General features: G+C 46.7%; 1 protein-coding gene and 1 long non-coding RNA gene across 3 annotated transcripts in view; one reads left to right on the forward strand and one right to left on the reverse strand.

The window, feature by feature from the left end:
• The window catches only part of Kcnj6 (potassium inwardly-rectifying channel, subfamily J, member 6), a 247,939-nt gene that overhangs the window by 212,842 nt on the left and 11,816 nt on the right, over positions 1-23,281 (reverse strand).
• Positions 2,681-11,281, forward strand: LOC120095639 (uncharacterized). The gene is made up of 3 exons (XR_015633353.1): positions 2,681-2,794; positions 10,443-10,584; positions 10,852-11,281. It is a non-coding gene; the product is annotated as an uncharacterized LOC120095639 (long non-coding RNA).

A 23,281-nucleotide genomic window follows, 5' to 3' on the forward strand; every position in this document is an offset into this window, starting at 1 on the left:
GGGCCTCACTCCTTTTCATCCAGGTAGACGATGTTCCAAGACCCCCACAGCTGCCTGATAATTTTCAGTTCTGTGTGCATCATGCATTTTTATAACCTATAGAGGGTTTATGAATTAGACATAACACAATAACCATAACCAATAATAAAACAGAGCAATTATACTAATATACTGTAATAAAAGTTATTTAAAACATGGATTATTTCTAGAACTTTCTATGTGATATTTCCTGGCTTTCATTAAAACTGCAGAAAACAGGATGAAGGGACTGTAGTGCAGTTCTGAGCCCCACCCCCAGCCCCAGGTGTATGCAAATTTCAAGTCCAAGTTTATCTTAAATATTCAGAATTAGAGGGAGTCACTATTTACACTAAATAGTCTGTGTGTACCTTTTGTCATGTCTAATGTACATTTTCTGGTTTCTAACTGTGATCAGTATACAGATACTGCACACACACACACACACACACACACGACACAACACACAACACACACACACACATACCCTTTCACTCCTATTTGTGAACACTAGAACCTTTAACTGTCTGTGAAAAGCTGAATTAAGTAGCTCAAACCTTGGAAACAATTATGACCTTGGAAACAATTTCACCTACGACATTGGGGAAGCCAGGAAACTGTACCCATGGCACCCAGCTCCGCCCTTGGTGGGTTCCACATAGACGATCTGGGACCAAGAAGCAACTGTGTTCATTCCTCTGTGTGTGCTGCACCCACCTTCTGGTGGACTGCACTGTTCAGTGAATGCGAGCGGTCTCGTGAAAGAGAATTGTCATGCCTTCGATGTGGAAGCTGCGAAGTTGTTCCTATAGACAAGCCCTGGCCCTCATTGGAAGGCAGCAGGTTACATGCTGTCCTGAATAGGACGCCATGCGATTTCTTTGTGGCCTCCTCAGAATTCAGAGTTGGGTTAACAAACAGGGGGTAAAACCTACACGAGAGCATGCAGTCCTGAGGCTTTTCCCAGAGGTGGAATGGAACAGCCGGGAAGATTCAGACCAGAAGAACACAAGACGATGAATGGAGGAGGATGCTCATGAAGGCTGAGACCCCGAGAGAAACTGAGGCTGAGGAGGAGGAGGAGGAAGAGGTTGAGGAGGAGGAAGAGGAGGAAGAAGAGGTTGAGGAGGAGAGGAGGAGCTGGGCAGGGAAAGCTCTGTGCTTTTCTCATGGCTTTAGACGTTAGGCTTTATTTTGGACATATTAATATTTTAGACCTGTCACTCCTGACCTATTACTATGTGTTTCAGAGAATTATGCCAGAACTAGAACTAATTATTTTGCCTTTAAAGGCACTGAGACTACAGCCTCCCATGACTGAACTGGAGAGCAATGGCTCTCCTGTCACAGGTCTGTCTCTGACCTCACAACCCTGAGGAGCATATCACAAGTCCCAGCTTAAGCACCTTGCAAATATGCCTTTCAGTAGTTGACGGGGTTGGGGTGGGGAGGTGTGAAAAGAACCCGGTCTATTACTGAGCCTTCAGGAATGTATTCTTCTAGAAGTACATCTGGCACTGGATATTCGTACTTTCGATGTTTTGGACCAAAGTTTGCTGTGATCTCAGTGTGGGGTTAACGTCTGAAATTGGTTCTTGTGCATAAGGAAATAATGTTATTAAATACTATTAAAATGGATTCCTACAAGTTCCTTTCGACCCGTGACAAAATGCATAATTAGCCGGAATTAAATGCTAATGGGCTTATGACACAAAGACTCTAGCCCTGAAATAACACTTAGCTGATACTTGGGTGCGCTGCTCAAATTGTGTCTGAGACACATTGTTCCTTCAAAAGTCACACTGCCTCATGTTATCCTTTGACAGGGTCTCAGTCAGGGTTTCTATTCCTGCACAAACATCATGACCAAGAAGCAAGTTGAGTAGTAGAGGGTTTATTCAGCTTACACTTCCACATTGCTGTTCATCACCAAAGGAAGTCAGGACTGGAACTCAAGCAGGTCAGGAAGCAGGAGCTGATGCAGAGGCCATGGAGGGAGGTTTCTTACTGACTTGCTTCCCCTGCCTTGCTCAGCTTGCTCTCTTATAGAACCCAAGACCACCAGCCCAGGGATGGCACCACCCACAATGGGCCCTCCCATCCTTGATCACTGATTGGAAAAATGCCTTACAGCTGGGTCTCATGGAGGCATTTCCTCAAGGGAGGCTCCTTTCTCTGTGATAACTCAGGCTCATGTCATGTTGACACACAGAACCAGCCAGGACAGACAGTGCAGAGGAAGCTTTGGGTGGGGTGATGAGCTTCTGCCATGATGTCAAGGTAGAGGGCGAGAGTGAATGACCTGGAATGACTGATCTAGAGGCCGGTGGGAGGGTCCATCAAACAGCAGCTTGCAGAGGTGTAAGCGAACTGTTCCGTGTCAGAAGCAATGACTGGTTTTCATACAAATGTGCTTTCATCCATAGCTGAATTCTGACAGAGACAGGAAGATAAGGTCCAATTCTTGAGTCGTCTGCCTTTCCTCTTAGAACAGTGGCTGTATTCATTCCTTCTCCCATTGGTATAACCGAAGAACCCTAGGGAGGAAAACGTTTGTTTTGGCTCACAGTTTGAGGTCCAGTCCATCATGGCAGGGGGTCACAGTGGCAGGGTCCAGAGGCAGCTGGTCACACTGCGCATGCGTGTGCGTGCATGCGTGCGTGCGGTTGAGAGGCGTGTCAGTGGGTGTTCACATCTCCTCTCCCTTTCAGTCAGCTCAGGGTCCCTCCCCACAGCACAGCTCTGTTCCCATTTAGGATGAGTCTTTACACCTCAGGTAAGCCTTTTGGGACGCACTCTCAGAGATGCCCCTGGAGACAATTATCTCCCTTCCGATCTAGATCCTATCACGTTGACAGCCAAGATTAACCTCCTGGGCCAGGGGGACCGGACATCACTCAGTCACCTGACTCATAAGCACAAAGACCTGAATTTGGAATTCCAGATGGACCCGGTCAGTTAGCTTTGTTCCTTTGACTGAAGTCTAATGGCTGCACATATGGCGAATTTAACAGTAAATTATGTTTGATAAACTGAGGACATGTTTCTACAGACGGATTGAAAGAAGAAACAGTGCTAAGAGTCCCAGACCCTGTTTCAGTGAGCCAGGAAGCTGACTTTCCTGTGTCTTTATGCAGCTTTGGCCAAGGTAGAACTCTTGCTCTAACTGGATGCCGAGGTCAGAGAGGTCAGACGCAGTGACTGCACATTGATCCCCCATGAGGGCTCAGAAACTCAGCAGAGGAGTGAGTGGGTTCATTTAATTCATGGGAAATCAGAACTTCAGCCCAAGTCCTTGACACCAGGCCAACAGAGGCTTGGGCAAGACAGAAGGGAGTGGACAACCAGGGGCTGAGGACAGAAACAGGAGGGAGAACAGGAGGCTACGCTCTCCTGTGTGGAACCAGGACAAGCCATGATGCTTGCTGGTGTCTTCATCGAAAGCGGTGCAACCTTCTGGGTTTCCCTGATGCTTGCTATTAAGTGTGGGGTGAGCTCCTTTCCTTTAATCCGTAATTTGTAGTGGCCTGGTAGTAGCATGATTATAATTAGTCTAATTAGCAATGCAAAACGATCACAGTGTGGAGACCTGCAAATAAACTCTGCCAGGTCAATCTCCCAACCATCTCCCTCCTCAGGAAACAACCAGTCATTTTTCTCCCAGTGCACACACGTGCATCTATCTTCAGCTTCCTGTTGACCCAGCTGTGACATGTGCATGATTTTCTTCACTATTTAATCACCGAGTCAAATGAAATCTTTGACCCATTCATCTTTCATTTGCGTGAGAATAGTGATTTTTTTAGTGTTTTTCTTTTCTTTTATGAAATATTTTCTTTATTTACATTTCAAATGTTATCCCCTTTCCCGGATTCCCCTTGGGAAGCCCCCTATTCCACCCCCCATCTCCTGCCTCCATGAAGGTGCTTCCCCACTTATCCACTCCTTCCTGCCTACTCTTTCCTGCCTCCCTGACCTGGCATTGCCCTACACTAGGGCACCAAGCCTTCACAGGAGAAAGGGCCTCTCCTCCCATTGATGCCAGACAGTGCCATCCTCTGCTACATCCTCTGCTGGAGCCATGGGTCCCTCAATGTGTACTCTTGGTGGTTTAGTCCCTGGGAACACTGGGGTGACTGGTTGGTTGATATTATTGTTCTTCCTATGGGGTTGCAACCCCCTCAGTTACCTCAGTCCTTTCTCTAATTCTTCCATTGGGGACCCCATTCTGATTCCAATAGTTGACTGCAAGCATTCACCTCTGTATTTGTCAGGTTCTGGCAAAGCCTCTCAGGAGACAGCTATAGGTCCAGGAGACCTATTGGTGTCCCCAGTGGTGATTCGGTTTGGTGACAGCAGGTGGGCTGGATCTTTGGATGGCCTTTCCTTCAGTCTCTACTCTACACTTTGTCTCCATATTTCCTCCTGTATTTTTTCCCCTGGAGCATCCACATTTTTGTTTTCCTTCTTCTTGAGCTTTATGTGGTCTGTGGATTATATCTTAGGTATTCCAAGCTTTGAGGCTAATATCTACTTATCAGTGAGTACATATCATGTATGTTCTTTTGTGATTGGGTTACCTTACTCAGGATGATATATTCTAGTTCCATCCATTTGCCTAAGAATTTCATGAAGTCATTGTTTTTGATAGCTGAGTGGTACTCCATTGCGTAGATGTACCACATTTTCTGTATCCATTCCTCTGTTGAAGGACATCTGGGTTCTTTCCAGCTTCTGGCTATTATAAATAAGGCTACTATGAACATAGAGGAGAATGTGTCCTTGTTATATGTTGGACCATATTTTGGGTGTATGCCCAGGAGTGGTATAGCTGGGTCCTCAGGTAGTACTATGTCTAATTTTCTGAGGAACCTCCTGACTGATTTCCAGAGTGGTTGTACCAGTCTGCAATCCCACCAACAACAGAGTAGTGTTCCTCTTTTTCCACATCCTTGCCAGCATCTGCTGTCACCTGAATTTTTGATCTTAGGTATTCTGATTGGTGTGACTGGAATTTCAGGGTTGTTTTGATTTACATTTCCCTGATGGCTAAGGATGTTGAACATTTCTTTAGATGCTTCTTGGCCATTCGATATTCCTCAGTTGAGAATTCTTTGTTTAGCTCTGTACCCTATTTTTAATAGGGTTATTTGGCTCTCTGGAGTCTAACTTCTTGAGTTATTTGTATATTTTGGTGATTAGCCCTCTATTGGATGTAGGTTTGGTATAGATCTTTTCCCAATCTGTTGGTTGCCATTTTGTCCTATTGACAGTGCCCTTTGCAATTTTATGAGGTCCCATTTGTCGATTCTTGATTTTAGAGCATAAGCCATTGGTGTTCTATTCAGGAAAATTTCCCCAGTGCTTATGTGTTCATGTCTCTTCCCCACTTTTTCTTCTATTAATTTGAGTGAACCTGGTTTTATGTGGAGGTCCTTGATCCACTTGGACTTGAGCTTTGTACAAGGTGATAAGAATGGATCAATTTGCATTCTTCTACATGCTGTCCTCCAGTTGAAAATGTCTTTTTCCCACTGGATGGTTCAGCTCCTTTGTCAAAGATCAAGTGACTGTAGGTGTGTGGGTTCATTTCTGGGTCTTCAATTCTATTCCACTGATCTACCTGCCTGTCTCTCTACCAATGCCATACAGTTTTTATGACTATTGCTCTGTAAAAGTGCTTGAGGTCAGGGATGGTGATTCCCCCAGAAGTTCTTTTATTGTTGAGGATAGTTTTTGCTATCCTGGGCTTTTTGTTATTCCAAATGAATTTGCAAATTGCTCTTTCTAACTCTATGAAGAACTGAGTTGGAATTTTGATGGGAATTGCATTGAATCTGTAGATTGTTTTCAGCAAGATGGCCATCTCTACTAATCCTGCCAATCCATGAGCATGGGAGGTCTTTCCATCTTCTGAGATCTTCTTCAATTTCTTTCTTCAGAGACTTGAAGTTCTTGTCATACAGATCTTTCACTTGCTTGGTTAGAGTCACACCAAGGTATTTTATGTTATTTGTGACAATTGTGAAGGGTGTCATTTCCCTAATTTCTTTCTCAGCCTGTTTATCCTTTAAGTAGAGGAAGGCTACTGATTTGTTTGGGTTAATTTTATATCCAGCCACTTTGCTGAAGTTGTTTATCAGGTTTTTTTTTTTTTTAGTTTTTAGAAAATAATTTTTCAACAACCCCTGAGGTGTGTTTGATGCCTACACATAAGAAGGAAGGCCCCAGGCCATACTGACTTCAGAGGTGAGGTTGGCAAACACATCCAATAAGCAATGCCTAGCATCTTGTCCCCAAGGATGAGCCATACAGCCAACCTAGTGGTCGGGAATGATCACAATGAAGGTTTATTGTTTACTGTGGGAATGAGTACCTATGTGCCCACACATGCTGGTGCATGCACATTGTCCTCATTCTCACTGGCTTGGAACTCGCTGATCAGGCTTAGCTGACTGACCAGCAACCCCAGGAACCACCTGTATTTTGAAAGCTAACTACCGTGGCCCTACCGACATTTTTATGTGAGTTCTGGGTATTGACCTCAACTTTTCATGCTGATACAGCAAGCACTTTATGGACTGAGCCATCTGCAACCCATTCCTTACTCACCGTCCTTATTCAGGTCATGTCTACAGGTCATTTATTGTATCTTCTAAGACTACGCCAAGAGGTGTTTATAGTTTTTTTGTTGTTGTTGAGGAATTAACTATTTTCTGTCTCACCTTTATATAAACATTTGTTTGAGCCTTAGTGATTTGTGTCCCACCTGCTTCCAGAAACCACACCTGATGTGGACACCATGTAGTAGGAGAGAGTAAAGCTTGCGTGGCCAACAGACCTTACCTTGCAAAGAGCAATGTCCTCTGTAGAAGCACAGAGCAGATGGCGGAAAACCATATGATAAAAATACCAGAAGGCTGGCTGGCAAATACACTACAACAATTAGGCTACCAAGGAGCTGATGAGCAGAAGGAGGAGGCCAGAGAGGCGAGGGGAAGGTCAGCCAAGGTCACCGACTCTAAGATATTAACAGTACCTCTTATTTTAGATCTGTGTGTCAACTGTCTCCAAAGAGCTGGGTGTGTGCTCACTTCATCATGACTTAGTCCTCCTCCTGGGGATGGCTGAGAAGGAAGTGCCAGCCATGGCAGCAGAAATTGCTAGTTCTTTTGTACAATTGTAGACCTTGGGGCAGGAATGGGGATGCGTGGTCATTGCAGACTCAGACTGCCTGCTCACTGGAAGTCCTTGTCCCCGTGTCTCTTGCCATCCAACCCACATTGAGGTGAAGATGGCTTTGCCAGCTGTCAAGGGTGAAGGAGTGGGGTTGGGGGAGGAAGCTACTGTTTCCTTAATGCTTCCACCTTCGAGAAGAGACAATGACTGCTAACTGCAAGGTGAACTGTAAGAGACCAGTGACCGTAGATATTTATGTTGTTATCTAAAATACGACTTCTTAGTTTTACAAAGGGAAAATGCTATAGAATTAAATCCTACATGCATATAGACTATGAAAAATAGTGTGCTTTGTGGGCTGGTTTGATCAGCAGAGTGCTTGTTGCGCAGGGGAAAGGTCTTGAGTTAGGATTCCCAGCACTCAGACACAAGCTGTGAGCAGAGCTGTACAGTTGTGGCCTTGTACTTGGAGAATGGAGGCAGACAGAGTCCTGGAGCTCACTGGCCAGACAGCCTAGTGCAGTCAATGAGCTTCAGGTTTAGTGAGTGAAGGCGGAAAGTGATTGAGAAAGACACCTGATGCAAACCTGTAGTCTCCACTGGCATGCACACATGTGTGCATTCGTGCATGTGGGCATAATACATGTCTTTTGACAAATGCACTACATATTTTGTTTATAGCTAAGATAAAATATCAGTTCCTTTGCTATCTACAGATTGCTGCTCAGAGAAGTTTCCAGACGTAAAGCTGAGTTTAGACAAAGAGCAGAAGGATCACTTCTGGGAATATGGGGAAAGCATCAACAAGACTCGAAAGTCCCCCACCCCCACCCACTCTGGAGGTCCACATGTCCACAAGGAAAGAGGAGTTGAGGATAAGTTCATTAAGACATACAGATGACTAGCTTCAAAGACCTGGAAATGTACCAGTCGGGGACCAGTCATTGTGCAACCTCACAAGGCTCGAAAGCAGAGTAATATTCTGGGCTGATTTACAATGGGCTCCCATGCTGGGCAGGGCAGAGTCAGGGTGCAGTGGGGCTGGTGGTTATAAAACAAGGCAAATGTGTTCTTTGGAACACAACATTCATGGAAGCTATGTGTGTGGGCGATGGTTTTACAGCACAGGGATCAAGCTGTTCAGCTAGTGTCTAGCTCATGGATTAGAAGAACAAAATGAAGGCAGAGAATGATGGTGGAGCGTCTGTTGTGCACTGGGCTAGAAACACGCAGTGGCCCTTGGAGGGACAATAAGATTTTGTGAACCTTGAATTCTGAATCTTGGCAGTGAGTGCTTTCTTGTGACTGTGTAGCAGCTAGCTGGAGGGTTGGGGAGTCAGTATTAGCCCTGAGGATGCAGAGGAATGGCCATCCCTACCCAGGAGGAGATGTCATTGGCACTAAGACCACCTTTCTATGGTTCTATGTGTCCAAGACACATTCCACATATAGGTCACTCCGTTCTGAAATTTTATTGCTTTAAAATTTTAATCTAATCAATTAATTGTTGTATGTGCATGTGTGGGTATGTATATGTGTCCATGTGTATGTGCACATGTGTATATGTGTATATGCTCATGTGTGTGCATGTGTAAGTGCTCATGTATGTGTATGCACATGTGTGTGTGCATGTGCGTATATATATGTGCTAATGTGTGTATGTTTGCATGTATATATGTGTAGTGCTCATGTGTGTATGCATATGTACATGTGTGTATGTATATGTGCCTGTGAGTGTATATATGCTGTGGCACATGTGTGGAGGTCAGAGGACAACTTCAGGAGTCTGTTTTCTCTTTTCAGCATATAGCATCTAGGGATTGAACTCAGGTCATCAGGTCTAGCAGCAAGCATTCTTCCCCATCGAGCCATCTTATTGTCTTTTCTAAAATTTAATGATGACAGTTTTGAATACCTGCTGTCTGTTAGGCACTGTCTCATGTATGAATTTGCAGAGCTGATCTGGAAAGTGTCTACACAGTCCAAAAAGGAAAAACTCGACTTTTCAGTGTAGAGCCGTTTCTCAGTTGTCAGCTTCTATGGTTCTCATGTCTAGCGGAGCTGGGTTTGGACAGGGAGACTGGCCTCGGGCCCTCACATATGTGCAGTGTGGTGACACTTCATCTGCCCACTTCAAACTCTGACAGAAATTGGATGGAGTTTTACACAGGCTACAGGTGACTGATGGCCTGCAGGGGGATGAAGGAACAAGACAGGGTCTGACTGCACTCTGGGTCTTCTCCCTCTGAGGGCAACATAGCATATCCTGATGTTTGTTTCAGATCTATGTGTCAGTCGTGCTTCTGAGCTAGGTAGCAAGGTCTGTCCATTTTAGTTCCCGAAGGGGGTGAACTCTAGAAGCCTGCATACCCTTTCCCTGTGGCATTGTGGCTGACTGGAGGGCTGAGGCCCCTTAGCTTTGGTAATAGCAGGTTAAGTGAGGGACTGACTGGATCATGGAAGGCAGCTTTCTGGGGACAGTAGGAGCTGACAAGCAGAGGGTTAGCACAGGTGGATGCAAACTGAAACATTGTTTCCTCCAGACCCTGCAGAGGTCCAACAACGAAAACAAGATCTCAGCTCTCCTATGTGTCGTGGGTGGGAACTTCTTGCTCCTTCTAGTATGGCCCATGAAGGGTTGCTCTTGGCCTCCTGACAACAGGTAGGTATGTGGCTTTGCAACACTGACCAGATCAATGTGCAGATGTAAAGGCAGTAATACCAGCAAGAGCTGCCATTGAGCAAAGATCTGAGAAGCGGATCGGACCTGTTAAACATCTGTTTCGCTTGAAGCCCAATGTTTATCTCTTTGGCTGAGTCCCAGGAACCTCGCTGGCAGGAACCCAAACCAATCCAACCCATCCCTAGGGCTGTCTCTTGGGCTCCCCCAAACCCAGACTGGATGGCAGAAAACACATACCTCTGATTTGCTTCCAGAGTTCTGTTGGAATAACTTGAAGAACTCCAGAAAGAGGAGTGGAAATGTATTTGAAACAATTTGGGTAATCGCTTTTGTGTGAGTAAAAGCAGCTCCTGAGAAGATGTCTGAGGTAGTTTAAAATCATTCGAGGGGATCCAAACAGAGGGCAACATAACAAATCAATTCTTTTTATAATCAGGCACCCCTATTTTGTGAAGAATTGGGCAAAGTCTGCCATGGTTTTTTTCCAGTGGTGTCCTCTTACAGCAAAGGATAATTTGATGACCACATTGTTCCTCAGTCTCTCCCTGGCTTTCATCAGCAGGGTGGGCGCTGTCTCTGGTCCTGAACCTGACCTGCCTCTCCCACGAGCCTCAGGGCGGGAGCTGGGGGAATTCCAGTCTGCAGCACTGACTCCATCATTAATTCAAACCCTGAGAGGTGCACCATCATCTCGGAAAACCCAGGTTGGTGGGGTTTTTCCACTTCTTGTCTTGATGTTGAGATCTTCAATGACTCTTCCATGCTCTCTGCATGGTGAGAACTTGGTAGGAACAGTCTTGAGTAAATAAGAATGATCACAGCCAAAGACTGTGTGGTGGTGGTGGTGGTGAAGGCTACACCTAGTACCAAGACAGGAAGGTAGCAGAGGACACCTTGGACCTTGTCACTGCAGGGTGTATGTTATGTTCCTTTCCCTGACCTACAGATGCCCTGTTTTGATGTATCTATAGATTAATGTATAGGTCCATCCTGAGTCTGGACTGGGTGCTCTCTGTGACTCGGAATCATGGTCTGATATGAGAGCAGATGTGGACCCTGGACACCTCCTACCTGTCCACCTGGCAGAATGGACAGACAAGGAACAGAGGCCAACTGTACCCTTTGAGAAGGACAAGGGTCTGGGGCACTCTCACCTGGGGTCTGAGATGTCCCCAGAATAACAACTGAACCCATGTTTGTGGGTACCCTTCTTACGTGACTCGTGGCTTCTGTTCAGATCTGGAAGAAGCCATCCCAGGGCCAGTGTGGCTTTGTAGATGGATGCATAGCCTGCTTGCTGGCAGGTGACAGGGAGGTGGGACTGTATTGTGAGGTGAGCCCGATGCAACAGAGGCTGGGTGTTTTGCTGTATTTCTCATTCATAAAGCACGGCCACCTGTTTCTTCTCTTGTTTTGTTAATTTTTTTTTAAGGCAAAGCGTTTTTGGAAGCCTATTAAGAAACATCAAAATGATTCTTGGGCATTAAGCAGCTGTTAAAATGTTTTGATGGCTTTAAAATAACAAATAAGCTAGAAACATATGGATTTCATTTTTCTCTCGGTGTGTAGATGGTTATAAGGCAAGTTAGCCACGAAAATACGGTTTAGCTCTCCTCTTATTTCGGGAGGACGCTAATCACTAAACAAGCGAAGGTGGAAACATCGTCAAAGTTAAGTTGTCTGGGGCACAGATGGCTAAGCTCACGTGCATTGGTCAGTGTAGAACAAAGAGTCGTGAAGAGCTCCTTGAAAACTAAGTTGGTAACTCATCTACTTTGCACCGGAATATCGTCTGCAAAGATCACTGAGAGAGTGTGCGTCTTCCAGAGTGGAGCGGCCTACCCCAGACTGGAAGTCTAACCATGCGTCTATGGTACAGAAAACCTGGAACACATGAGGAAACTCAGGGGATTGGCCACCTAAGGTCTGGACCTGGACCTGCAGCTTTCCTTCATGGTTAGGTAATGGGGCGTACTGGCTACCAGTTGGAAGGTTTGGGACTCCTCAGGACTTGCAACCTATAGTGTGGATATGGTATTGATTATAGCTACCAAGTGGGCAGCTGCACCTCAGGTTCCAGGCTCCCAGGTCAGGCTTCTGATCAGTTTTGTTTCCTCTATTGGTTTCCCCCCAAGGAGATGTTTTCCAGGTTGGCTCTGTACCTTGTATCCTGGTGTTCAGTGCACTTAGTTCATATGAGGTTGTCTCTTGCAAACCATCTCTGTGAGCCCCTGGAAAAGTCTAGTTGTTTCTACCAGGCTCAGGGAGAGACCTTGGAACACAGGAATGACTCCAGGCACCGCATTCTGAGTTCATCCACAGTATCCTTGCCTTAGGGGCTGGAAATCATGGCTCACAGGCAAGAGATGCCTCACGTCTGCCTGCCTGGCAGAGCATCCAGAAGAAGGGAAGATACAACTGTGCAGACAGCAGTCATTTTAAATCACAGAGAGTGGGGTTGTGGATTTAGCTCAGTGGTAGAGTGCTTGCCTAGCAAGTGCAAGGCTCCGGGTTCTGTCCCCAGCTCCGAAAAAAAAGAAGAAAAAATCACAGAGAGCTATTGTATTAACTAATGACTGTGATGGCCATTTACTTATCCCTGGCTCAGCTTGTGGCAAGTTCCCTCACACACTCCAGGGAACAGTCACCAGGAATCTTAAATATAGTTGGGTAAATCAAGGCTAGATTGTGTTAATGACTTTTCTAAAAGTCTGTCTCTGGGGATGTCTGGATAAAGCCTGGAAGACAGGCGTGCCTACTGGGCCACATTCTCACAGGATCTTTTCAACCAGCCTGCTCCGTGGGTCAGCCACCCACGAGAAGTAAGTGTTACAAGCAGCACACTTATTAGCCCAGAGCTTGATGTCAGCTATGACCGCGTGTTCAAACACTTTCTTTAATAACTCACGTTAGAAACCAGAGAGACAACCTACTGGGTAAAGAATTTGCCCTGCAAGCTAAGATGATCTGAGTCTGGATCCCCAGAACCCACATAAAGCCAGACGCAATGTTTATCTGTAATCTTGGGGATTCTACAGTGAGGTGGGAGACAAAGTCAGGAGAATCCCTGTGGGCCAATGAGCCTTGTGTACACAATGGAGAGCAGCAAGAGGTCAGGTTTGAAAACACACCAGAGGTCCTCTGATCTCCATACACACACACACACACACACACATACACACACACACACACACACACACACACACACACAGAGTCAGAGACAGAGAGACAGAGACAGAGAGACAGAGGCAGAGAAAGACAGAGGGAGACAAAGAGAGAGAGAGAGAGAGAGAGAGAGAGAGAGATAGATATGTTAAAAATAAATAAAACAAAGAGTTCTCTCCAGAGGGAATATATATAGGAGACAGACAAGCCGATAGCATCACTGTCTGACCCCTCTCCTCAAACTCCAGCATCAGCCTCTCCCATGTATTGCTTGCAGGGGCCTCTCGGTCCATAGTTATTATTATTTTTTGATAACTAAATCATCCAGAGTTCCTGGAGTGTTGTTGGAGGCTCATCTGTTACAAGGTGATTAGTAAGCTGGACTGAGTACTGAGCTTTGAGATAATGCAAAGTCCATAGGACGGCGGACGGCACCAGGCTCAGATTTGGCTGTGTAATTACACACATAGGGCTCAGTGCAAAACAAAAACACAGGGATACTTGTTGAAGCATTGTTAAGAATCTCAAGAAGTAGGTGTGGGATCATGAGTTAAAGCAGGTCCTGGGCAAGTGTACTGGCCACAGGCTGGTACTGACCAGGGCCAGTACATGGGTCACATAAAGGGGCTCAAGATAACCGTACCAGATGCTTTGAGATATACACCCTATATACACGAGCAAGCCAAGGTTTCAAGATGAAATCCTGTGTCCAAATCCCCTAACTAACACAGCTCAGACATCACCACCCCCAAGGAACCATCCCCAGTGGCCTGGATTTCAGTGTTCTTGCCAACTACTCATTCCTTTTGCAAGTAGCATTGTCAAACTTACAATTATATAAATTTTTGGAAGCAATGTCTCTTTTTGTAGACCAGGAACTCATTAAATAGCTCAGACTGGCTTCAATCTTCTGATTCTCTTGCCCTAGTCTCCTTGTACTAGGATTATTGGTATATACCACTGTATCTATGTTAACGAATATTCACTTTGGTATGAGAGTATAAGAAAACACCCTTTATCCTAGGAGATGGAGAAAATAAAGCACAAAGAGGCACATTATAATAACCCTGTGGTATTACTGTGTAGACATCCTGGTTTTATCTAAACATCTATTATAAACGAAGTATACATTATAGATAGGTAGACAGGTTTATGCATAGATAGTGGGTGTTCATTGACTGGTAGGTAAGTTGGTAGATTGACTAGTTGCTGGAAAGGGTGGGTTGACAGGTATGAACAAACACAGGTGTTTCTCCTGGCCATGACAAAATCCCGACAGAAGCAACTGTGCAAAGAGATGTTTACTTGGGCTCATAACTTTGTGCCAAGGGAGACATGTTTGTGGCTGACATAGCTTGGTCTGCAATGGCGAGCTCACAGCACGTGGCTTGTTCACACCTTGGTATACAGAATGCAGAGAGAATCGGACCAGAAGCCGAGCTGGGGCAAGCATTCAAGGGTTACTCGTGGGGGCCTCCTTCTACGGACTAGAACCACCTTTTCAGGGATTGTACAACCTCCCCAAACAGGACTGCCAAGTGTTAAAGCACAGGAACCCATGGGATACAGTTCACGTTCAAGCCATCACAGATCAAGGTAACGTCAGCCACCAGTTTCCGTATTGTTGGAGCAGAAGCATCGGGGTAAGCTGGGGGCAGCCATTTTAGCTTCTGTAGAACACGAGTGCACATGGCTTATCTCTCCCTTGTGTGCACGCCAGTGACTCACTGCCTTCTAGCTACAGGCAGGCCCCAGTCAGAGAAACCTAACATTTCCACCCTCCTTCGTCCTGTTTCAAAGTGCTTGGCCCTGGAGTTGATGTCCAGTGGTTTTATTAAGGCGTTGGCACCTGGCTGGTCCATGGGCTGTGTTTGTAAGTCTTGTGCTTTGCACATGAACTGTAGATATACACACCGAGTAACTACAACGAAGCTTGCTTTGAGAAATGACCTGATTATAATGACACAATGCTAAGGCAGGAGCCTTCACCCGCTGGTCCGTGTTTCCATCAGATCTCTCTTCTGATAAGTCTACTCCCAGCCAGAGTGACCTTCCGCCCCCATCACCCCTCAAATCTGCAGTCTCTACTTCCAAATATGCCCATCAGTGATTCACGAGGAGCTGCCTGCTTGAGAAAACGCCTGTCACGATTACCCAATCATTTGCCGTGAGAGGCGCCAGGGCCTTTGATACCCAGGCTGCTTCGGCCGAGAAATACAGAGAGTTCCATATAAAATCCTGAGGAGCAGTTTGCTTCCCAAAAACAGGGGAAAGAGCCAAGGTATTTTTTTTTTCTGCTCACCAACACAGTGTGAATGGATGAGGGGTATCAAATACCGGCTAGGCTGCAGGCTACTGAGATAGAATCATATAGACCGAGCTAGCTCTTTGTCTCAGAAGATTCTTTGGGGTTCCGCCCACTTCCGGTCTACTTGGCAGTCAGTATCCTATGAGACCTGTGCCTTCCTGCTCTTCCTGGGGGCCCACACTTCCTGGGACTGTGAGTCTCAGGCGCTTGTCTCTGTGAGCTTAATAGAATGCTAGGTTTCCATTGCAAACCAAAGTGGACATATGCTGTCTGCCTCTTCCCTGCATGCACGCCAGGAGTTCATAGACTTAATTTGTTGGCTGGGAGAAGAAAACGAAGAAGGCAAAATCCACGGACCTCGAGTGTCTTCAAGGAGAGCTACGGGGACTGAATCTGAAAACACACCTTGGAGAAGCCATGGCTGAAGGGTTTCCTCGGGGGCTGAGGCTCTTTTGCGGAAACCTGTTCAATGCGCTGTCAGCGGGCACAGTAAAACCAGCGTCTGGCACTGAGCAATGGAGGCCCCGGGGACACACACACGTCAAAATGCCACCTTCAAAATAACTAGCCTTTGAGGACAATTGAATTGATTCCTGGGTGCAGAGTCATAATGGCATAACCCCGAGTGATTATTGCTTCGTTTATGGCTTTATTTTTTCATATATACACAAAAAAGAATTACCTTCTCCAGAGAGGAGCTGAACTAATAAGCATTGCTCATAGATATGCTCATTTTCAACCCCTTTCCCTTAAACTGTGATTTGGAATTCGAAGCAAATAGCTGCTAGGGCTTGCAATGATTTATTTAGCAGTGCTTTGAGCCAGGCAAGAAGTTAGATGAATTGAAGGCAGTGATGGATTTGTAGACACTGCTGTGGCTGGTCACTTGACCCCTGACCCTAAGCCAGTGCAGCGTTGTGGGAAGAAGTCAGGGAGGACTCAGGTGACAGTCATCCTCAGCGGCATGCCTGGCGGTAGACACCAGGAAACCTGGTTGCTTCTTCTGTGTTTGTATTTGCTCACCTGAGGTTCTGTCTCAACACCCAGGGTTCTAATAAACTGTCCATCGCTGAATTGCCGAGGGAGGGAAGGGGGCATGGAAAGAGAGGATGGGAAAGAAGGCAGAAATGGCTGCTGGGAGGGTCAGCTCTATGCTCTGGTGATGAAGAAGTGGTCTTCTGTGATGTCCCCATGCACTCAGTTCTCATTCCACCCGGCAGGCCCACCCACCTCAGTGTATATAGCTTGCCTGTGCCTCCTGAAGACAGGAGCTGTATACTGATCATTTCTTAGGCTTGCACATGCCCCTTCATTATAATTTGGAACAACAGAGAAAGACAAAAGGGTGTGCCGTATAAGTCAATAAAGTACCCGATTGGGTTACGTGCAGCCAAGGAAATGAGTGGAGTGTGTACAGAAGGCTGGAAGTACACAGGGACAAGGTGCCGGCTATGCCCTCAGCTTGCTTCTCATCTATTGGGCGTGACAGGTTTGAGGCAGCTCTGTGGAGCATGAATCAGGATGCCAGTCACTGCTGGATCTGAGGACCTGGAAAGGAAGTGTGATGTCTTCGGAACAAAGTTGGGTTGTGCTGTCAAACTTCAGAAAGCATCCACGCACCCAGTGTCTTCCTGGGAATCATCTGTGTGGTTCCGCACTCTTCCTAATGGCTTCCTGGTACTGAGGCCTCAGCTGAGTGGGCGCCTTGCCAGGGAGTCAGCTGTGACAAATGTGGTCTGTCGTGGACTCAGCCACGTGTGAGCTGAAGCCGGGCTGCATCCTGCTTGGGTTCACCTGAGGTCAGTGCCAGACACAAGGGGAGGCCTATTGCCCTACATAACATTTTCCTTCCCCATGAGAAAGCCTGTGGTGGTCTGATGTGCTAGCGATATAAATAGACATGGTGGAGCTTGAAGCAGATGTCCAGATATTGGGAAAACCTCAATGCCTGCCTCACAACGAAGTGTGTGTGATTATGTGAATGTATGTATGCTAGTGTATGTGTGTGTGTGCATGAGCGCATGTCCATGCATGTGTGTCTTTTTTCTGTTTTTCTCCTCTGTGTATGATGTGTTCAGTTTTTGCTTGTGTATCTCTCTTTTTCTGTATGTGTGTGTGTTTCGGCTTGTGGTAGCATTCGAAGAGAACTGGATTGGGTAAGGGAGTGTTTAAAAGCAGCAGAACTCTCCTGAACTTGGATCTGAAGATGTCTGGTGTTCTTTGAAAAGTCCGAAGTAGAAGCAGAACAACCCTTTGGTCTGCTGGTACCCCACTTCTTATTTCAAAAAGATGGCAGTGTTCAGGCTGGGCATGGGGGATGGAGGTGAGGCCACCATTGCCAGTTTCCTTTGGGGGCTCAGTAGATGTGTACCAAGCCCCTTCTCTGAGGCAGGAGCCAAAGCTGGCAATGTTATCTACTTTTGATGAGATGCTGTTTCTGTCCTCAGGAGCTGTGGGTTGGAGGGAAGGCTGGGTAGGAAATGGAGTCTCTGGAAGAGGCGTAGTTTCTGCATGAGGAACATGAGGGAGATGTGGTGATCTGGAGCCAGCCCAGAGCTGGACAGGCAGGAGTGGGAAATGTGTTCCTGATGCAGAGAAAGGCGGCAGAGGATGGCGTTCTTGGCGTGAGGCTCTGTGTGTTTGAGCTGCACAAACCGTGGACTCTGCATGAGGACCAAAGAGGAAACGGTTTCTCATGGTCCCAGAGGCTGGGGAGTCCAAGGAGAAAGAAGTCACCTTCTCCCTGTGTCTTCACATATCCTTGGTGCATGCATGAGAAAACTCTTTTCTTATATGGTTGCAAATTCCACCATGAGGACCTGCCCTCATGGTCCTTGTCTGACTCCAGTCATCTCCCAAAGCCCTGCAGCAATGGAGGTAAAGGCTTCAGAGTCTGAACTTTGAGAGGAGGGATATGCCCAGGCTGTGTGTGTGTGTGTGTGGGGGGGTCGCAAGTCATGGGCAGCTGAATCTGGCCTGCCCCTGGAGAGGAAAGCAGGCCTATGACAAACAGGGAGACTGTTTGTGCAGGGCACTCCTGAATCTTATGACTGAATTTCTCACAAAGAACAAAGCTTCTCTGGAGGGCTTGGAAGCATCTGAGAGGGTGGACATCTTCCCATCAGGTGCATGAAGGTGTAAGAATTCAGGGAGACATCCCCAGGTTTGCTCCTCTAAGATGTTGTCTGGGTTCATTGTATGGGGTGGCCATATCTGTGTGTACAGAAAGGCTTTTCTCTCCAGTTTCCAATGATGTGGCCAGAATGGTGCTTTGGGGGTGGACAGATGAGCTTCCCAGTACTTGGGATACACAGGACAGTCTAGTATCAGTTTCTGGATAATAGGGATGTCAGGGGAGGGGAATACTCTAGAAATGTTGAGCTGACTGAGTCCTGTGCACAGAAGGCAATGGACTCTTTAGCACACAGACATAACAGTGTCTGAAACCCTTTGGTAGCAGAGAGTGGATTTACTGTCCCTTGGTGACACTAGGTGGATCCAATCTCTCCCTCTGGTTTCTTCCAGGAAGCAGTATCCCTAGAATAGCCCAGCTCCAAGTGACAAGCTCCAGCTTCTTGTAGGTGGGGTGCAGGTGTGGAAGGCTCACCTCAGAGACATGCCCAGAAAGCCCTAGAAGAAATTTCACTGAAGATTGAAAACAATGAAAACAGTCTTGCTCTCTAAGGATCTTCAGACTCTGAAAACTGCCTCCCTGCACCAAGGAACCTGGAACAACTATTTTATGGTCACGAGGTCCTGGTATGTGCATATATACTCAGAGGTCAAGGCTCCCTGCACCTATCTTACTTAAGGATGTTTCTGTGGCAGCCGCAAGACCGTCTGATGCCGTGAGCAGAGGTGCAGGCACCACCCTGCTGCTACCTTCCAGGCTACAGGCAGATTGAGGCTACCAGCAACTGAGCCCCAACCTCAGCTCCTTGCCACCCTCCTCTCCTCAGCTGCTTATGCCCTTCCTCAGCACTTGCTCTGCTGTTGTGTTGACTTTGATTTCACCTCAACTTGTGGTGTACCACTACAGCCGTGTGAAGAGATTTTATTGCCTGCTTCTGCTCCAAGTTGCCCTGCACTCAGAGAATCTTGTGGCTTTCTATACATCCAAAGTAGACCCCCTCAACTCTGCCAGAGCGCAGACTTCCACACCGTGTCTGCTCCCACTCACCCTGTGCTGTCAGAACGTCTTCCTGGTCTCACTCTCAGGGCTCAGGCTTGGAGTGGGACCAGGCATTGGGCTGAACCTGGGAGCCCAAGTCTTCAGGAGCATCGAGTTCAAGCTACTGGTTCCTGTTTCTGTGACAGAATAACTGACAAAAGCATCTTTGAGGAGGCAGGATTTACTCTGGCATATAGTTCAGAGAATACAGTCCATCGTGTCAAGGAACCACAGCAGCTGAGGTGGCTGGGTCTGTGTGGTGGTTTTCACTTTAGTGCACCCTGTTTGGCCCGATCCAGCTTGTAGTCCTCAAGCCCTGCCTGTGCCCCTCCCTGCCATTCAGAAGTTTCCACAAACCAACAAGAGAATGCCACTAGCTAGGGACCAAACGTTGAAGCCACAACACTGGGCCACATTGCTCACTGGTCACTGATAGGTGTGCCTTGTGTCTACAGTGAGAATGCAGTAGCAAAACTCATAACTTAGTAGTGGCAACCTGTGCCCTGCACCTCAGGCTTTGGCTGCATTCTCTTGTCCTCTCCTATTTTTTTCCCTTCATGTCCATCCAGATTCTCCTGTCCTCAGAGACATCACCTTCCTTTTCACCTCCTTTCTGCTGGCCCTCTGTTGTATGCCAAGCTTCCTCAGCATGGGCGATCTGTGTGTGAGGGTCTCTTCCCCTCGCCCTCTTAAGCCCGAGTCAGCTTGTTTGCATCTGGACAAAGGTCTGCACCGTGGAGTTGCGAGTTGTTCCCCAGAAAAGGGTCTTCAACATATTATGGCTTAGGAGCCCTTCATTCAGATCGAGAAGAGGGAAGGGTCTCACCTATTTTTGCTTTGTACCCCCTAAAGCCTTTTGAAGACACTCTTATGGTAAGAGGAATCAGAAAGTGATCACCAAGATTTGTGCTGCCTGCTGGACACACACACCTTCTCTGGGCTACTCAGATACGAAACTAGACAACTCTGATGATATTGTCACTGAGAATCTGAATTGGCTGACTTTAAGGAAAGATCATGGCCCCGAGTGGAGTGAAGCTACTCAATTTAGTGTTTAAAAAAGCCTGGTGTCCTCCATGCAAGAGACAAGCAAAGCTTGAGTGAGGTTCAGTTTGTAAGGACCCGTGGAAGGGCACACACGGCAAGATTAAGAGGCACCTAAGGAGAGCTAAGGAATGGAACTTGTTCCTAGACAATAAACAAGAGAATGGGGGTCTCTGTGATGCATTCTAAAGAATCTGAGTTCAAGTACAATATGTGTTTTCAGGAGGACCCAACCCTACTAAGTTTGTAGTCCTGGTCTTCAGAGGCCAAGAGAGAATAGGTGGGCAATGCTGGAGGATGCTTGGTCTGTTACACAGCAAGAGCTGCCTGTGCAAGCTCTCACTTCAGAAAGCTGGCTATGTGTGAGCCTGTGCACCAGCAAGCAGCACCTCCTATGGTTGCTACTGTACTTCTTTGGCTGTGAGCTAGTTCCTGGGTCAGAGGTCATGCTGTGTGATATATTTACACAGTCTTCCCACTCGGTGCCTACTTGCATTCTTGCCCCGAATTCCATCTGGCAGAATGTGACCCGGAAGGGTGAGCCACAGACACCTGCTCTTCCCCTAAATTGCTTTGGTCATGGTGTTTGTCACAGCAACACAATGAAGCAGAGCACGAAGATGATGAAGGCCTAGGGAAAGAGCAGTGGGCAAGAGTCTGCCTTTGCTAGCTATGCTGCGTGAGCATAGATACCATAAGCCTTGTGGGGAGTGTCCTTGTTCTCCAGGATGGTTCAAACATTGAAAGAGTCAAGACTGGGAGGAAGCTTCTTCCAGTGCAAGTTCAGAGAAAGTGGGTTAGTGACCATGCATAAATTCACTCCGTTACCATTTCTGTGGGTAGAGCTTTCCAGGGTGGATCTGAAAAGAACCCCTTGGTTGAAGGTGCAAGTGTGGGGCGCTCCTCCCGCCTCACAAACCCAAGCACGCACAGCATGAGTCTCATTGGAAATCACCACTATGCTGACCTTAGTGTTGCTTTTACCTGGTGAACAGGTCTGACCCATGTAAATTCCTTGGGTCATCTCCCCAGCCCAGGATTAAGTTGAATTCTAACCCGGTTGTCAAATTCAATTTTTAGGGAAAGACGCTTTCTAGATTCGAGGTCTTTGTTCGTCGTGCAAGATGTCTGATGTGCTGTGGTCACACAACTATCCCAAAGCCTCATAGTTTCCCCCGAACATCCCGTTAGTGTCTCTGTAAGTAACATATAGCTTCGCAAAGTAACCCGGCACCGACCGAAAAAAGTAATTTAATGTGTTAAAAGTACTGTAACATTTCACATCCTCTTAGCGATGGAGGGCAAGAAAAAGAACTTTGGCGTGAGTTTTCCTCCTCTGTCCCTATTTTGTAGCTGGAAAATGTGATACACAAAGAGATTAGACCACTTAGCCAGCAGAGCCCTGGATCTGTCAAAGCTCTTTCTGTGGGACATGAAACACTGTAGCCTCCGGTTTCTCAGGTCTCTTGAAGGGAGTATGATTATAGGCAAGAGCATAGTCTTAGATTTTGAAACATTGTGTGTCTCCATCTGTCTATATACGGATGCCTGGGTGCATATATATATATTATGCACACTATATATACAGTATACACACACACACACACACACACACACACACATGTGCGCACGCACTCACACGTTGAGGCCAAAGGTCAACCTCACATGTCTCTCACTGGATCTGAGATTTATCGATTAGATTGGGCGGGCTGGCCAGTGAGATGCTGGGATTTTCTTGTATCATCTCCCCAGTGCTGGGATTTTGAGCATTCATTTTCACACCTGGCTTTTATTACATACTGGGATCATTCAGTCCTCGCCCTTGTGTGGCAAGCATCTTACCAACTATTCTAGCTAAATCAAACTCGAAGGACAGGACCAACGCAGCCCTACCGGAAACCGACAACCTGGACTGTTCCAGCTTCTGCATGCCTCAGAGAAGGAAACATCATCCAGCTGTTCCCCTTGACACACCAGGTTATTCCCAACCCTTGTTGGAACAAGCGTTTACACTGATGTAAGCTACACCATGTAACTCACACTCCTTCCCACGCATGCCCCTGCCCCAGACTCCATCTATAGTACCCAAACATTTTGATGTCACAGAAGTCTTTGCTGACCTTACAGAAGTGTCTACAATTTGCCTACCTGGAAAAGAGTCTGCTTTCACCTTCTAAAGAACATAATTTTGACTACTCTTTAGTAGTTCTGTTAAACTCCTAACACCTTGGGCAAAAGAGACTTAACAGATACAGTTACATCATCGCCGTCTGCCCCCACCCCTACCCCCCCCATCTCAGATTGAGTGATCTAAACAACTAATTTATCCTGTTAATTTCTCCGAGAGGACAGTGACTTGGGATACCTTTCCTCGATTTTCACCCCTTGCACAGTGTTGTAATCCCTGAACCCAGCCTCTGTGGGTCATTTAAATGAGAAATGTCCACCTTCCTCTGTCTTGGGTGTTTGAACACTTGGTTCCCAGTTTGGCATTGTTTGGGAAGGTTGTAGAACCTTTGGGAGGCGGAGCCTTGCTGGAGGAAGCGATTCCTTGGGACTTTGGTAGTTTATAACCTTTTATTACTTTCAGTTCCTTGTCTGGTCCCCGGCTGCCATGCCCCCCACACCATTACAGAGTCTCCCCCTGAAACCTGAAGTACAAACGAAATCTTTCTCCTATAAGTTACTTCTGCCCATGGTGTTTTATCCCAAC

Source organism: Rattus norvegicus, chromosome 11 (genome assembly GCF_021556685.1).
Source record: "Rattus norvegicus strain SHRSP/BbbUtx chromosome 11, alternate assembly SHRSP_T2T, whole genome shotgun sequence".
Lineage (NCBI taxonomy): Eukaryota > Metazoa > Chordata > Mammalia > Rodentia > Muridae > Rattus > Rattus norvegicus.